The sequence below is a fragment of the Labrus bergylta genome, chromosome 13 (assembly GCF_963930695.1).
Source record: "Labrus bergylta chromosome 13, fLabBer1.1, whole genome shotgun sequence".
In the NCBI taxonomy this organism is placed as follows: Eukaryota; Metazoa; Chordata; class Actinopteri; order Labriformes; family Labridae; genus Labrus; species Labrus bergylta.
Window position 1 is genome coordinate 4,383,913 of NC_089207.1, and position 17,993 is coordinate 4,401,905.

Here is a 17,993-nt window from a genome sequence, read left to right on the forward strand (position 1 = left end):
TCAGCAGCAGAGAGTCAAGTTGTGTTTCCACTATGAAAAGTATGCATGTACCCAGGGTCGACATTAGCTGGGAGGAAAGTTCGGAAGATTCTATGGGCCCATGACTGACAGGGACCCTAAAAAATATTACAACATGAATTATTTTTATTCATATTAATTAATATACGTAGGCTATAACTATGAGAGACTAATTCACAGTGTGCTTATAACGATTTCAACAATTTTCTTAGTTTTTGGCAAAAAAGTAACACCCAGACAGCATCAGTATTTCAAATGTCTGAAAGGTGCATATATCAAAAAGTTTAAATTATTTTTAAACTAAAAAAAGTTTAAATTATTTTTAAACTATGAGGAAATGTTACAGTGATTATTTATCTCCCATTTTCAGGGTGTGAAACAAAGCATGGTTGTTTAAAGTTTGAATGGGTCATTTGTGTGATGGAGGTGTGGTTAGAGAAATTCTCCAGAGGTTAGTTTGGGCAGTGGTGGTGGGGCCCAATGTGAGACCTTTACATGGGGCCTGGAGGTCTGGGTGGCGCCCCTGCATGTACCCTAAAATATGAAACAAACACACGTGTGTTTAATTAATGAAAATAACAGTCTAATTAACAGTCATGGAATGTATTGAACCGCCCCTCTACCCACTACTGAGTCTCTTTCCCTTCCTCCCTTCCTCCCTCCTGTCCTCTTTAGAGCCTGCATGTGAACTTCTCCATGACGTTTCTGTGGAAGCACAAGTTGCTCTTTTATTGTGTGCAGGAAATTCTACCACAAAGTGATTGCTTGCAGTTGGTTGAACAGATAACGCTTTAAAACAAGCCCTGTTAATATAAGAAAGATGCTGTGCATAAAATAAAGACAGGGGTCATTAAAGGTTTTAAAAATAATCAATGACATATTTCGACTTAAGTTGCCTCATGAGCATAGACATGGACACATGAGGACAATCTGTGAAGGACATACAGCAAAGACCAAAGGACTCAAGGTAATGGAAGATATCGATCTGTTGTTGAGGGAAAGTAATGGAATTTCCTCCAAACGTTTGAAGTCTGAGCACGTAACTGTTCTTGACCGGTCAGCTTGAGAAGGTCAACAGATGCGGGGGGAAACTTGATTGGTATTCTAACACACTCAGTTGTAAAACGAGGGCTGGACTTTAAAGAATTCAACCAAGGTGCTGACGGTGGCGACGGGGTCAGGAGTTTCCATGGCGACTCCAACCTGAGTGTGTCTGAACACATGGCTTCTTATTGGTTTACACCAGACCTTCATGATGAGTCAAAATGAACAACCTTAAAGATCTGGACATACAGTTTTTTATCAAAATCAGTGAAAAGGGAGACATGTTATTAATTATTGTGAAAATGGTTTATTGTGCACTTTTTATTATCTCCACTAGGGGTCAGTAAAGAGAGCAGATAAGTGAAAATCAGTCAGTGGGTGTTCTTTTCTTTCCAGTATGACATACACTGTGTCAGTATACTTTCTTAGTTCTTATCCCTGGGAAATAAGAAACCTTAATCTACATTTATCTCGGTACAGTGTTCGTTTGCAGCTAAAAAGTGTCACAAACCAAACATCTAAAAATCTCACTTCCAGATTGAACATTTTCTTAGTGATGATTTTAATGCAGTATAAAGACAATGACACCTTGTTTAAACTGTTCTGTAAGTTAATTTCTCTGCTGCCGACACGTGGTTGACTAAGAATTGAGATTTCTGTTCTTACATTTATGAGTAGAAGACAAGGAGTAGTTTGTGTTGTCTGTGAGAATTTGCAGTTAAGATTGTTTGTAAAGGTTTAGTGTTTTTTGTTCTTTCATTGTTTATCTTGTAGAGTTTATTTCCATTGTCCAAAGTTATCTATTTCACTTTCCTTACTTTTGAAATGAAACCCTTAAAGTGATTAATCAACCAATCCTAAAGTATATATAACATTATATAATATTACAATTAACAATATATAATATCACATATATATATTGATATATAATATCAAGATCACATTTTTGAACTCTTATCAACGTGTCATTGATAAATGGTAAATAGACTTGAGCTTGCAGCCTTTTTCTAGTCTTCACTTTTTACGCTGAATGTAACGTTCACCAATTCAAACCAATGTGACGTTCAGTGTCTTTCCCATCTTTCCCAAGGACATTTCAACATCAGACTTCAGCTGGGGATCAAACCCCTCGGCCTTCCGATTGAGGGACGACCGATTCTACCACTGAGCGCCAGCCGATCGCAAGTCCCAACATTTTTTGATAAGTCCATAAAGGTCATGTATTAAAGACTATTTTTGACATTAATGTTCAACAGCAGCCCTGGTTTCTACACACAAAAGGAGCTCTGTGTGTTCCTCATTCCACTAGTGTTTTCCATACATGTGTCTTTTGTTTGTGTGCATGAGTCTGAGTGTATACATGAGCACATAGGAGAGATGTGTCATCCTCCATCTATCATCACTGCAGTCAGGCAGAGGAACGGTTCAGTTTAGGTATCTAAGGGTCTGCGGTTGTCCGTGGTTTTTAAAAATGAGGAAGGAGATGTGGTTTTTCGAGCACCCGGTTTGTTCCGTATTTTTTGTTCCCTTTAAATAAACAAGTCTGTATGTGATGAGTCAGCCTCCGCTTCCTGTCTGTATCCTTATGGGAGATCATGGCTGGTGGTCCACTGTTGTATTAACAACAGTGTGTGCTCACACCACAGCACCCTCCAGTGGGACAGTGGACATATGTACACACATCACACACTCCCCCTTCCTACAAAGCGTCTCACACAAATAGACACTTTATGGAAGACATACCATCAGCAGAAATCAGACCCCTGTGCACAGATGGCTTTTAACTTAAAGAATCGTCTTTAGATTTCAATGGGAACTCTGGGAAGAAGCACTTTTTAATAAGAAGACTAAATCAGCAGCAGCAGACCCTGACTGTAAATGATGGGTGTCAATTTGCCTCACTGGGAATACACACTAATAAACTTCAGCACAGAGAGCTCATTCAACATTACATGAATGCACAAACACCTAGAAAAAGACAAAGAATGCTTTATAGTATGAAAATGAATGCACTTTTGATGGTTCTGTTAAAACCGGTACACAAAAAAGGTAAAAAATCACCATTCTTTGAATAAACAATATGTAGACATTTTTAGACTAATGATGATTCACATCCTCAGAAAGTTAGTGGAGATGATTAATACTTTTTTATCAAATGATCAGTCTTTTGGTAATACAGAATCTCTTTTCCTATTCCTCTGTCGGTCATTTTCCCTTTCTCTCTCTTCAATAGTTTTTCTGACCTTTGATCGTCAGCTCAGGTGAAGGTCATAAACACAGGAGCATTTTCAGTAGAGAAATACCAAAGTATGTTTTGTTCAGAGTCACAACAGGACACAAATACACAACTCAGCAGCTAAATCAACAATAGTGACACATTTAAGTTAATGCTGAGAGATCTTACCACCTATTAATAGTAACAATGACTTTGTAAGTTGTTGAATTAACTGGATGTATCCTCACTAACTGTTTTTAGTTTGGAGATGTCGCCTACAGTGATAGAAAATCCCTCTGTTAGTCATTATCTCTCGTCTATATTTCTAGACTGTTAAAATTAGCTATTTCAGAATGTGGCTTTTCATTTTAAAATAGTTTAATTTCTTTTTTTTCCCAAGATTTAATTTGGGCTTTTTGCCTTTGTTTGATAGGACAGTGGATAGAGGCAGAAACCGGAGAGAGAGCCACTCGCTATACCCAAAATACTGTCATTTATCTCATCTCTCATTTCAACCAACTGATATTTGATTGATCGAATAATAATCAAGAATTAAATTCATTTTGATTTTCAGCCCTAAATTTGACCATTTATATCTAATGCACACGAAATAGCAAAATAATAGCACTCAGAAAACAGTCAAAATTGAGCACTGAGCAGCATTGAGTTAACAGTGCTGTAGTATAGATCATGTAGTATTGTCATCAGTTAGTTTGTTATAGTTTGTTGAGAAATTATTTTTGAGTGGCCAGAAAAAAAATAAGACAAGGAATTAATGTTTTGTCAAACATTCAATATCTGAGCAGTCCATTCACATAACTTTGAGGTTGTAGATTTTGTTGTCGTTACAGTGGATTGCATTACATTGTCCATGTGCTTCTGGTTTTCTGGTCTCTTAGTCTAGCATAACCCATCGATCCACAGTATACGATCCAGGGATTTTAATGTTAGAGTTTTACAAGCTGTGGTTTAAGGTTTGGATTGGGGACAGGATTTGAGTTGGAAGCTTTGAAAAGTGGAGCAGATTTTCTAAACATGTGGGTTTTTTTTTTTTTTTTTTCTTTTTAATATTTCTAAGTGTTGTGAAATATCTAGTTTTGGTTCAAGGCCTAGAGCTGCTGAGATACTTGGACCTGCACGGCTGGTTCACTCGGATTGCCCAGGATCCACTCTTGGCTTTCTGGACACATTCCTTGTCCAGGTGCTGTGTATTTTCTTTTTCATTCTGCATGAGCTCTCATGTAAACATTTCCCAACCCAATTCATTCATTATTCAAACACACAATACACGGTTTCATCTCCCTGGCACCCAGCCCAAACTTTCATTCATTTAAGATATTCTGGTCTAACCTTCAATGCTGTACATTTTAACTAGCTTCAGCAGGAGAATGGAATACATTGGTAAAGGGAAAATGGTTGTGTTATTAGTTCTGGTACCAGATTTTAATAGGTGAGAAGATCTTTTTATGGGTGTTTCATCCTTCAAGACAGAGTAAATAAACTGCTATATCGGCTCTTTTCTGAGGTTTGAAGGTCAACGTGTAGGAGGTCTCGCTGGTCTGACTCAACTTCCTATACTGTATATGGAACTTGCATTTTTATATTTTTTTAGTGTGTGTGTGTGGTCTGAGTATGCATCTGTGTTGCTACACAAAAGCTCAACTATTACACTTTGTTGTGTGAGTTTAGCATGTAAGGCTAATACATGGATTAGTGCATCCATATGTGTCCGGTCGGAGTCGGTAGAAAATAATTGCGGCTCCATGTTGTCAGTCTGAATCTATGATCCGTTTCTGTGGTGAAGACAATACGGATACTTGAATGTTTCTGTGACTATGCCATAATGTGGTTCACCTCTGGATGAATATTGTGGGTTTTCTGTTTGCACTGCTCTTTAAGAGGCCGAGTCAGGCTGTACAGAAAGTTTGGTTTTGGTGGTGTGCTTAAACTCAAAGTAAGAAAAGGATGGTAACAACTCTTTACAGATGCTAAAAAACTAGACAGAACAAGTGTTGGCCTCAACATGGGAACAGTCAGGCTGGGTTTGTTTCTTCTGTAATCTCTTCTTTTGGGTTTTTTTTAATACTCAAGATTAATTGCTATAGGTATTATGGATGCTACCTACTTTTTATGTCATCAGCAGTTATTTAGACTTTTACACATGTTTTTTCTCTGGCAGTTTACTGTTACATCCACATTTTCGTCTGTTCTGTACTCAAACAAATACTAACAGGGGCTGACTGCTTTCTCCTTGATTTCCTTGTTTTGGAGCATTATTTTTTGGTACTCATTTAATATTGAGGCTGTTGTTCTTGAAGTACGCGACCAAGGTTTGAATCCCACCTGTTGCCCCTTTCCCAACTCTCTCTCTCTCTGATTTCTATACGCTATACAACATTCACGCTAACTGTTGGGGTAACTGTAGGTGAATATCGACCACTTGCTTCACAAGTCGCTTCCACTACATTGAGCACAAAATACCGGTGACAAATTCATGACTCATTGCACGGCTTAATTCATATTTTTGATCACCACAAAGATAAGTGATGCATTGTATTGGGATGTTCAGAGCTTTACTTTGTCGACTTGAAACTCATGTGACATCATTGCCTTCAGTTTTTTTTTTTAGGAACTCTGATGTAAGACCCGTGTCACAAAATAAATGCAGACGTTAAGTTTGCGCGTGTCAAATATAAGCAAACAAATTAGTGAATACACACCGCGACTGTTCCATGTCACAGTGTTGGGTGCACATTTTGGAGCTGCATTTGTGTCAGGCGCATTACACCTGGCACGCTCGCCTGCCATGTCAGAGCCCTCAGTTTGACATTTAACGACGGCAACAGTGCGTGTACGGTGGAATAACAGAGTAGTGTGCCTTAATGTATGGGCCATTTGGGACTGTAACTGCTCTGCCCTGCTACCAGGAGTGCCAACATTTATAACCATTATACTGATTATTTCAATGTGTTTTCAGTCACAAGGCGAACATTAAATAGTGCACTTGTGTAAGGGCACTAGTTGACAGAAACCATGATTGGCAGTTGGTTTTTTTGAAGACTGTAAATTCTGTCTTGTTTGTTTATTCTTTTTGTGTGCCGTTTGGTTGTATTGTCAGAAGATGGAAATCTGTAGCTTCTGGCTCTGTAGATAGAAGAGTAAGTCAATCAGTCAAGTCAGAGGAATAATTCTTGTTTTAAAGGCTTTATATGCGATTTTTTGATCCAGCAGATGTCGCCCTTGAGCACCAGCATTAAACCAAAACAACTCGCGCTGCATTGTTGTGTTAGCATGCTGATGCTAGCGATCTTTATCATGCTGGTATCTTCACACTGCATGTAAATTTACCTGAAATGAGCGTGATCTAGAAACACAGTTAAGCAGTGAGTACAGTATGTTATTCTTCTTTTCTCTAGTCCCTCAATTAAACAACTTTTATACGTGAGGGGAGGAGTCAGCCGCTGTCCGGGCGATGTAAACAAAGTGAAGATAGGACTCTGAAAACTCTGAAAACATCACAGACAGTGGGACTCGGGTGTTACACCCATTGTAGACAGTCATGACTCACAGAGTTATTTTCAGAGGATATACTTGATTTCTGTAGTGTGAAAAATTGCATATCAAGCCTTTAAGGGAAAAAGCATAACTTTTATTAATCTGGATCTATCATTTAAATTGGGTTATTAGTTGTTGTTTTCAACCAGGCATCAATTTAAGGACTGATACAGCAGATTCACACTAAGTTTACTTTCATACATGTACGTATTAGTTTCCATGAATCTATCACTGTCAGAGTTTCTCTCCTTTTGGTGTTACAAATGACAAAAGTGAATTATTACTTGCTTTACTTTGTCACTGACTCCCACATGGCACTCTTAAAAAGGCCGGAGCTGTCTTGTCCCCATGTGCTGTATCCCAGCATGCTATCTGTTTGTCCCGGGTCAACACTGAGTCCTATGAGCATTCCATACATACTAACACCTCACTGCAGAATACCCTACCCACAATGCCTTTCAGCGGACACCTGTGTTTATGGCCTAATACATTACTCCTTTTCACCCAATGGGGGCTATAGCTCTATCTTTTTGTAGAAGAATAACATTAAAAGAAAGGTTTGTATCCTGGGATGGAACTGACACCATTATGCCTACAATTAATATCACGCAACAGGACAACAGGTTAAACTACAGACTATGAAATTACAGTGGGAGATTTTTGTGGAAGTTTGATAAATCTCAAAAAAATCTCTTACTAGCGAAGTGTTTTATAGTTGGATGAACCCGGTTGGTTGGCTGTTTAAGGAAGGAGATGAAGAGTGTTTCGGTTCAGTTGTTTTTTCAGTGTTTATGCTGTGTCAGGAAAACTGGTTGATGGCTGTAGCTTCATACTGAGAAGACAACATGATAGTGGACTTAATCTTCTCTCATCCACAGTTACAAAGCAAATGACGTGAAAATTGAATTATAAAACCAAACAAAAAAGTATAACAGCACGTCAATGGTTTAATGCCATCTGACTGGAGAAGGAGCACCTCTGTTAATCCAGCTACAAGAAAGAAAACTACAGAACAGTTAAGGGAACTGACATACCAGGGGTGGGACAAAATATCGATTTAGGGATGTATTGTGGTCCCGACTTCCATAATCCATTTTCAATACGCTGGCCCCAAATATTTTAAAGGTCCAATATGTAAGATATCTACTGAATTAAATCATAAAATGGTCGATTAGACATTAAGGTAAAATGCTAGGTTAAAGTGCTGGTTTCTTCGCAGCAGCAAGTATGTCCTCCTTCTAAGTAGATTAAACGATTAATCGTCCAGCCAATAATATTGGTCGATATCAGCATATCAAGTGACTATCGGTATCGGCTACTTTTGGTGCAGATATGTGCCAATATTACTGGATTTATTCACCAGTCAAAAAGCATTTCATTTGAGTATCATTGCATTAAACTAGAAGTTCTCTTTAATCAGCAGTTTGCTATATGGATTACAACAATCATCATCACCCTCCAGAGTGGCCAGCTGTGATGCACGTACTGTACATGTGCAGTTACTTTCCTGTTGAGTATCCATCTTTTCTTCATCATATATCATTTCCACAAGTGTTTAATCTTCATATGAGGGATCAACACAAGAAATGTGTCTATATTAATCTGTCTCTACAGATCGAAGATAGATCTAAGAAAGGTATCGGACAATATATCGGTATCAGATTTTTTCTCTACTTAATAACGATATCGGACCCAAAAATCTCATATCGGTCGGGCCCTACTTCTAAGTTTAGATTCAAGTGCAGAATGGTTTGATTTTTGTTTTGACCAGAGAAGGTAGGTGGTTTTACACCACTACACCATTACCGTAATGGCCGCCGACTTGCTTGACCTGAGCAATGACTTGACTTGACCTGCTTGGTTCTCACCGCAGTGACTTGCGACTTGCTTGAGACTTGAAGGTTGAGACTTGACACTTGCTTGTCACTTGTACATGTGTGACTTACTCCCATGTCTGCCATTACCCAATCCATTTTCCCTGTGAGGACAGCTCAGTTCAAACCACGTTGTAGCCTCTAACTGAATCTGTGAGGTTTTACATTTTGTTTCTGAAATGTGTTAAGCTTCTGCTGAAAACAACAAATTTCCTAATATGACTCTTTCATAATAAAAGCGTGAACAACAGAAGCTTCTTGTGTCTTTGTTTTATTTATTTTTAAAGCTGCTTGCGGTGGATGTCACCTAGTTTCTCAGCTTCTGTGTTTCTGAGACTTCTCTGCTGATTTATCCGTGTGTTCCTCTCACAGGCAGTGTTTAATCGCAGTGCCTGGTCCGAGGCATAATTTCATTGGCTGAGTGACATCCTGTAATGTTTTGAGAGGAATGCCTTGGTCTGTGACCTTCCTGGCCCCAATATAAACCAATAAAGTTCTTATTAAAAATATTATTAGAATAGTATGCTGCTGAGACCACTATCCTAAAGACAAGGAAAGCTGCGCATTTAAGGCAATGAAACTGATACCTTTGTTATTTTTTTAAAAACCATGGGATGACATTAGTCTTTAACTTCTGTAACATTACAGAGTTCTTGAGAGTGCTGAACATGACTAATACCATTTTAATTTCCAGTGTTTGCATTTTTCAGATTTAAAAAGACAAACAAAAGAGCGACTTAATTTGTATTTGACAGAGCAGGACAACAATCAGAGAGACAATTACAAACACATACTGCAAAGGAGAAGCACTGTAGATTAGAAAAAAATCGGGAATAAAAACGAGGAGAAAAACAGAACCAGCCAGAAACAAACGTTCACTTCTCTTTCCGTATATGACCTTGTACTGTACCACTTCATCCCTCCTCTATAACTATAAATATATCCATCACTTACTTGTTCTCCCACGCACAAAAATCTGACCAAACATAAATCAAACATGACAAGAATCTACAGACTGTCTGTCTCCCTCAGACATGTCTGAGAGTATATTACTTATACAATTCTGTCTGTTTGCCAACTTGTGGATGTATAGGAACAGGCAGTAGTACCACAGTGTGATGGGGGAGTATGGGGGGCTCAGTACATATGTGTGACTAGGGTGTTTTGGATTATCCTGCAGGTGTAACTTTACATTCCCATAAAAACTGCCTCCGAAAGCAAATCCCATGTATGGGAGTTAAAAATAGCCAGACGTTACTAAAGCAAGAGTTCAACATTTGGAATTGGCAATGTGTACAATTTTTCTCATCTAGGGAGAAAGTCATTCTGTCTTTTTCTTTAAAAAATGTCAACTGAGGGAGATAAATGTGTTGATAATTGTCACATATTTACAAGTTGTTGGACTGCAGAGTTGATGATGGCAGGGTAAAGAAAAGTATATTTATGGTTTATATTGCACTGCATCCTTTTAACCTGCATTTAATTACCTCCAACGCCTTCTTTGGTGAAAGTTCTGAATTTCAGAAAGAAGAGGGTCTTTCAGTCATCATGTTAGTGAAATTGGATAACTCTGGTGTAACAAGAAAGATCAAAAACTGTTAACTACAATAGCTCTGATAACAGGAATTACAGCAGAAGGTTGGATCTGGAATTGGAAGGTTTTGGCCAAGCTTAGTATAAAGACTGAAGGCACGGGGCAAAGTGTATAATAAAGTACATATACTGCGCCTACAATTCTTAAGCAGTATTATTATTTGCGTAAGCATTAAAGATAATTTTTTTAAAAATACAGCCAACCCTACCACAAGCTATAACTCAAAACAGCATAATTCTTGGATTTGGGAGCGTCTCTTACCAATCACAAATTTGCACTTATATTTTATTTTATTTATTTGTGTTCTCCCTTCAAGGATTACTGTTAAAACCATTAAGGTACAAGGGGCTAATACGTCATTTTTTAGATTTCAAAACTATATTTTATGACTTTGAAGCGAGCGATGTATTGACTTGTCATCTTTTCCTCTTGTCTTAATGCTAAGCTAGGCTAATCAACAGTCATGCCCCCTTATTTCAAAAGTCCCATGTACTCACTCCCCTCTCCCTCCTTCAAGAACATCTGACAAAGTTGAAAAATCGTGTTTAAATATGTCTTTTGGAGAAACTGCTGATTTTGTGTGAGCCCTTTGCAGGGCCGTAGGAAATGATCTCGGCCCTTCAAAACACCTCATACCTTGTAAACGGTGTGGCCGTCTTTCTTGGTGGAGTGATGTCATCGTCCGACAGCCCCGGGTGAGAAACTGGAATGTTACAGCCTGTTGATTAAGGCAAAGGGTTGTGGGCCGGCTGCAGTGTATGTAAGTTTTATTTAACATGTGGCGTGAGGAGACTATGGAAAAGATACACTGCACGTTTTTGTGCATACATCTTTGTGCATAGTATGGGGGGCTTTGCTGAAACACTCCTATGTGAAGACTTGTCTCAGTGCAAGGCCAGCTGTGAGCGGGGGAGTGTGTGGACCGCATGTATGTTCACAGCAAACTCACAAAGCTAAATAAGCCCACTACTCACGTAGAGGCCCAGATACCTGTACAGTGGGATGAATAAATGATTGTAGCAAGTGTTTTTGTGTTTTGTACCATTAGCCAAATTCGCTGGGTGGACTGAATGGAGACTTGGGTGTTTGGGGTAAAAGTGTCAGTTCATTGCGGATGGGCCTTAGCTATTGGGGCCTCTGGTTTGGGATACTTTTAACTCAGCTTTGGGAAAGAATTAGCAAAGTATGTGATCAAATAGTTTTTGTAGTCATTAACTCAAATTCTACAGTAAATTCAAGCACTACACATGTGACAGATGGCTGATTCTTTTTTAGATAAAGTGAGGTTATGGGATTTTGAACTCATTGGAATGCTTCACTTCTCAAACCCCACAGTGTGCATTTTGTTTCATGGGGTGGAGGTCTGAGAGAGACTGAGAGAGGGAGGGGGGGATGGTGGTACAAGTCATGGGAGCCCCACTGCGCTAGAAACAAGGTTGTTTTCTTAAAAAACTGAATAACAAACCTCTGGCTCTTGCTGGTGTTGAGAGGGGCATTTTTGAAGTGACACAGGGGACTCTTAAAGCCAGTGATTTATTGCCAGACCCAAGCAAGGGGGCAAGAAATGAAAAGTACCCACCCTGAGCGTAGCAGGTGTGGGTTGAAGGCTGGGACAGTATGACCATCATGACCTGATGAAGATGATGATGAGATGATGATGTAGCGGGCTGAATACTTTCAAAGCAACCGGAGACCTTCAATCAATCTTTTATCTGGTGGAATGAACTTCCAAACTCCATTGGATCTGCAGAGTCCCTCTGCACCTTTAAGAAAAAGCTAAAGACCCAGCTCTTTCATGAATACCTACTAACTTAATGATGATGGTCTCCATATTATTGATGATGATGGTGGTTGTGACGATGGTTTTTGTTTGATAACGACGACTTATAAGATGGTTTCTATTCTGATTAGAGCTCTCAAGAACTGCCCTCAATGTTGTGCTTTGCCTCTGGTCACTTCCTGTCAGCACCTGTGTGTCCAATCAGACTCAAAGCTGATCGTTTGCTCTTACTGACATTGTTCCCTTTTTTCTAGATCCTTGCTTGTGTTGTTCTTACTCTCTGATGAACGTCGCTTTGGATAAAAGCGTCTGCTAAGTGAATTGTAGAATTTTAGCCGGTCAGCTACGTAGCCCATAGATAATATAATGTATTTTACAATCAATCATAGTGACTTATAATTTAGAATCACTAAAATTCAGTAAAGTTGGGATGTTGTGTATAATCCTAAAATATGATGTTTTGCAGCATATGATGTTTTGCAAACAATTAAAGCCCATATTTAATTGAACATTGCACAAAGACAACATATAAAATGCTGATAAGTTTCATTGTTTTTGGAAATGTCATACCACATTTGAATTTGATGCCAGCAGAACCATACAAAAAGGTTTGGACAGGGTCATGTTTAAAACTCTGTTTAATCACATTTTCTATTAACAACACTCTGTTAGCGTTTTGGGAACTAAAACTGAACAGTTGTGTCGAGAATGAGGTTGGCATTGTTATGCTGAAATACGCTGGTTTTGGTGCCTTCACAAATGTGCATGGTAACCCATGCCGAATGCACTAACCCACAACTGTACCATCACAGATTCTGACTTCTTAAGTGAGCACTGATAATAAGCCGGATGGTTCCTTTCCTCTGCAGCTCAGAAAACAGGGAAAGTCAAATTTTGGGTTTGTCAGTTTCCTCTTCACCTTGATGTAAACCACTACACTGGCTGGATTAATGGGAGTGAAACTAATGCAGAGGACGGTATATGCAAGCTTCATTGACGTAGTCTGGATGTTTGGAGTTTATGTCCCCCATTGTTCATGCGTTTGTTCAGCGTGACCTACAGGTTCAGAGAGGGAAGGTCAAGGTTCACTGTTCTGGGCACTGAGGCAAAAGTTCAAAATTGTAAAACTCTTTAAAAAGACAGAAGCTGATCACACACTTGTTGAAAAGCATTGTAGGTATAACCCTGATTTACTTGCTTTCTGCTGAAAGAATCCCAAAGCAGCTGGATGCCATTGGTGACATCATGGGGAGGTAAATATTATCTCAGGAAGGGATGAGAATCTGACAAGAAGGTCATGAATATTTCAAGTATCTATTGAGATAATGATGTGGTTTTGTGATGCTTTACAACAACAGGTAGATCAATAGGTGATAAGTTAGGGATTTTATAGCAAGTCATACTCCTGCTCATGACATTGAATGTTTATTAGATCACTAGGTTATGTGGGTGCTCTCTTGCAGGTCTAAATTCCACAGCGCTCTGTCCCCACTGACAAAGTGACATGGACACTTTTGGATGTTTACTCCTGTTTGCACTGCAAATTCCAAGATTGCCTCATGGTGAAGAGAGAAGGAGTCAGGAATGTGGAGGCTGTACAAACTCAGATGCCATAAAGTCATCTGAATATGTGACAAGACTACGGGATAGCAACCCTTAAACTGTTAAAAACGGATTCTTAACAGTTAGTAACTGTGGCGATAGGCTAGTTTTCTCGGCTTTATGACTGTAAAATGTAAACTCTCAGCTGTGCAAACGTTTGAAAAAAAAATGCATTGACAGTTGCCATGCTAAACTTAAGCACATACAGTGAATTGCTGGGTACTTGTACACATTTGAAGACCATGTGCGTGCATTCACATCCCAGAAGAAAAATGGAGGTCATAGAAAATTGTCTGTGAAAGTTGCAGATTAAGAACAAGAGATCGACAGTGAGATATGACGGACTGGGCACAGATTGCCCTGTAAATTACAAATAAAACACAAATAAAACATTTCCAAACACTGACATGCAAACTGTGTCTTCTGTCTAAAGGCCTCTCTGCCTGCCATCTACTTGTTTTGATTATTGATAAGCCACATTTATAAAAGACCAAGTAAGTGCTTTCATTCAGAGTCTGGGTGCTCCAAGGGAGTACTGAGGCAAAAACACAAATACCTAGTGTAACTCTCATCGGGTGCTCTGGACAATGTCATGCATAATACGCATCATAAAGTTTCTTTGGGGCACAGGGGCGACGTGCCAGCTGGTGGGAAAACAAAGACACTCTATAGTATATATACTCAGGCAATTTTGTATTTGGGAAAGTGTATATAAAATATGCACGCGTGTGAATTCTGAGATATTTCTTCTCTATGTGCGCCCTTAGTTAGGAATCATACCCTTTAAAGCAATGAAGAACATGATGTGTCTCACACATGCTTTTTATCCCCAGGCCCTGGAAAACTATCCAACGTTACTTCTATGAGATATGATAATATAATCTTATACATTTGGTAAGTTTATACACAACTATGTTCACTTATTTTTTTAGTTTAACCTTTATTAAAATTTCAAGAGTGTTCTGGCCAACACAGGCAGCAGCACAGTTAACAACACAAAGCAGCCATACACAGAAATATGATAAAAAAAAATACATAATTATAAAACATTAAAAAGACACAAAATAACACAAAATAACACATTTAAACAGCAAATATCAATAAATAACTGTAAATACATCAAAAACAACATCTACAGCCACATGTGTCTGACTCCAAGTCATTGAACATCCTCTTAAACCATCCAATGAGAACATCTCATTAAGTTTCAGCTCTTTTTGTCATTGGTTTCAGATAAAGGTAGCAGCAAACTTAAACGCACAGTATGTAAAATCCGCTCGCCATGGGGGCTCTCAATCAAAATAATAACAAATGATGGCGTCGAGGCTAGCGTGGAATCGTTGGAGTTCTCTCAAACTCAGTGTTGACAGTAGTCGAGACAAACGGGCGAAACCGACCTGAGGATGTATCCAAGTATCATATCACAGCAGGACACAGCTACACTACGTCAGCTTTCAGTAGCAGCTCCCGCTTCCTCATGCAGCAGTCTTTTGACGTAGCATCCAGTGTTTCCTTGGCAATGAAAACATTTCGGGTTATCATGGCAGCTGCCGCGACAAGACACATCCCGCTCCAGCTGTAAAGTTATCCGCAAAGACGATTTGTAGATGAATCCATCATGAGCAAAGATTTAGCAAAGTTACAGTGGTGACAAAGTTAAACAGCCATCTGCTCTTCTGTGACTCATAGGAGCTGTTGGAGAGTAAATGTCACCACTTTGTTTATTGAGGTTGAACCAAAACAGTAGCATACATTCTGGGAAACACAGAGTCAGGCATTCATTTAACATTACTCATTCAGATGTATTTTTTAATTTCATCATTGGACTGGAAATGGCCGCTTTCTGGAGGTCATCTCGCTAAAGAGGTTGAGATAAGCTAAGGACTCGTGCAACGGGTCTACTTTCACGCAAAGCAGCACACAGTACAACAGGTGCAGGCCGGCTGGTGAGAGGCAATTGTGAGGCCCATTGAGGCTTCATTAATGGAACAGGGAGAGAATTGAAGCACGAGGGCAAACACACACAACTCATTACCCCCTGGCTATCGTGTACCTTTCACACCGCAACTCAAAGTGTGTGCCTGTGTGTGTGTGCGTGTTGCATTCATTACCTCTATATGAGTTTGGTGTTTGAGTGGGCGGGTTGGGGGACAATTACAAGCTATGCTGATTCATAGACATAGAAACCAAACTTTAAGGACCACAAAGAACATAATCACATCATCACAAAAGACTGACAGCCCCTCGGTTCGAGAGGCGGGCTGAGAGCATTTAGCTGACTAAGCTGGCACTAAGCTGTTGGAGAAGCAACAGGACATCCGCCCTTTAACACCACTGTGTCACTTTAGAACCGCACGCACCCAAGATGCTTCACACACACACACACGCACACACATTAAGCCATCCTCGAACTGGACACACTGCAGGCCTCTGTTCTGTATCTAAAATCACGAGAGCAAAGAGCAGAGCGATTGACGCAAAGGAAATTAAAGAGAAAACAAACAGAATCACGGAGGTATAGTGGGTCATAGACGGTCATTGCTGTACGTGTATGTGTTGCTTATAGTGACTGGACACGTCAGGTTGTTGTAGACAGGTGTCAAACCTGCCCTGGAAAGTGTCTGCGGTCACACCCTAACAAAGAACCTCTGAGAAAATGAGTATTTTTAGTCCTTAGCCGTGACTGAAGGCTTCCTCTAAGTACTCATCAGCCATGTTTAATGCTGGTTAAATATTTCAAACTGCTGCTATGACAGGTGTAAAAGCAAGGATGTCGTATTTCCTTCAGCTTGTGGACGAAGTCAGATGTTACTCTAACACTGAGCGGAGATGACGCTCATGTTATTGAACCCAAAAATCATTAACATCGTTTATTTACAATTGAGTGCACAAAACACAGTGATGGATGGAGTCCTTTAAAAAATCAATTTAACCAGAGCTAGAAAATAAATATTATTATACTATTAAAATCGACTTAAGAAGTAGTGTGACAGTATTTTGAAAGTTAGAAATAAAGATGCATTCATGTCTTTTACGTTGCTAGTTCATACTATGTTGGATATCATTTTACACACAGAGGCTAGTTTTACCTCTGAAATATTATAATAGTTTACATTTAAGTCGTACATCCTTGTGTTTTACACCTTTGTCTGCTATTAAATTATATTAAATTACATTTTTTTTGCCCTCCAGCAGGACTCTTGCTTACAGGTGTGTATTACTATGAAAGTTGGGTTGGAGTGTAGATGGGTTAAACAAATGCTAAGTAATTCATGTTTACTCTTGTATTGATTGAAATATTAATTTTGGCAAAAAAAATAAAACACATATAGCCTCTGGGACCTGATTTTTTTTTCGGCCTCAGTTCAAGATATTATTTGTCAGTTCTGGCTTTTTACAGTCGACTACTAACTTAGGTTACAGAAGGTCGGCATTAAAAGGTACAATGTCAACAAAAGGATTGTTGGCTACATTTGAATGTACGTATCTGTTTATGGAGATTTAAAAGACATTAAATTCTGCATTGTTGCACTGCAGTATCTGATTTTTTTTCACATTTTTTGATAATTCAATACTTTTCGATACCATATGTTTTAAAATGATAAAAATCTCTTCATTATTTTAATGATCGAAACAATTTTAAAGTGCTAAACCTTTTTTTTTTTAAAGTGGTTTGTCTGTCATATTTTAACCAAAAGCTACCTTGAAAGAGAGAAAACAGTCTAAATCTCATGCATACCATTTCTGTACTGAAATGTTACCAATGTATTGAATTTGTGCAATTGAGACAGTGCGAAGGTTTTCCTTGCTTTTTTTGTTTAACAGTATCAAAAAATTACCCAATATTGAGTGCCGTCATGTCATGGTATCGTTACAGGTATGGTTATTGTTTGATTTTAACTATAATAAAGTTTTTAAATCTGGCATCATGATAACGCTCTAGTCTAGAAAAATTCACAGATTATAAACTGAGTTTATAAATTAAGTGACAATCAGAGTCATGTTCTTATTGACTTGCCAAGACCTTCTTTTTTTGTTGTTGCAAGAAGTGGAGATGACCCCTGCTGGCCAACAAAACAACCCCAGGATTACGGTCCATTCACACTGGCTTCTTACTTTGATCTATAGGAGGTTGTGCACTTTTTAAAGCCTTATCACAACCTCATTGTTTTTTTTATATCATTTATATCATTTTTATCATATTAGATTAAAAAAATTAAAACGTGTTTTTAATACCAGCATAAAGTTGTATTCTACTTTCTTAGATTTGTTTCAATGAGGTAGTTGAGGTTGAATTTCAATAGAATAAAG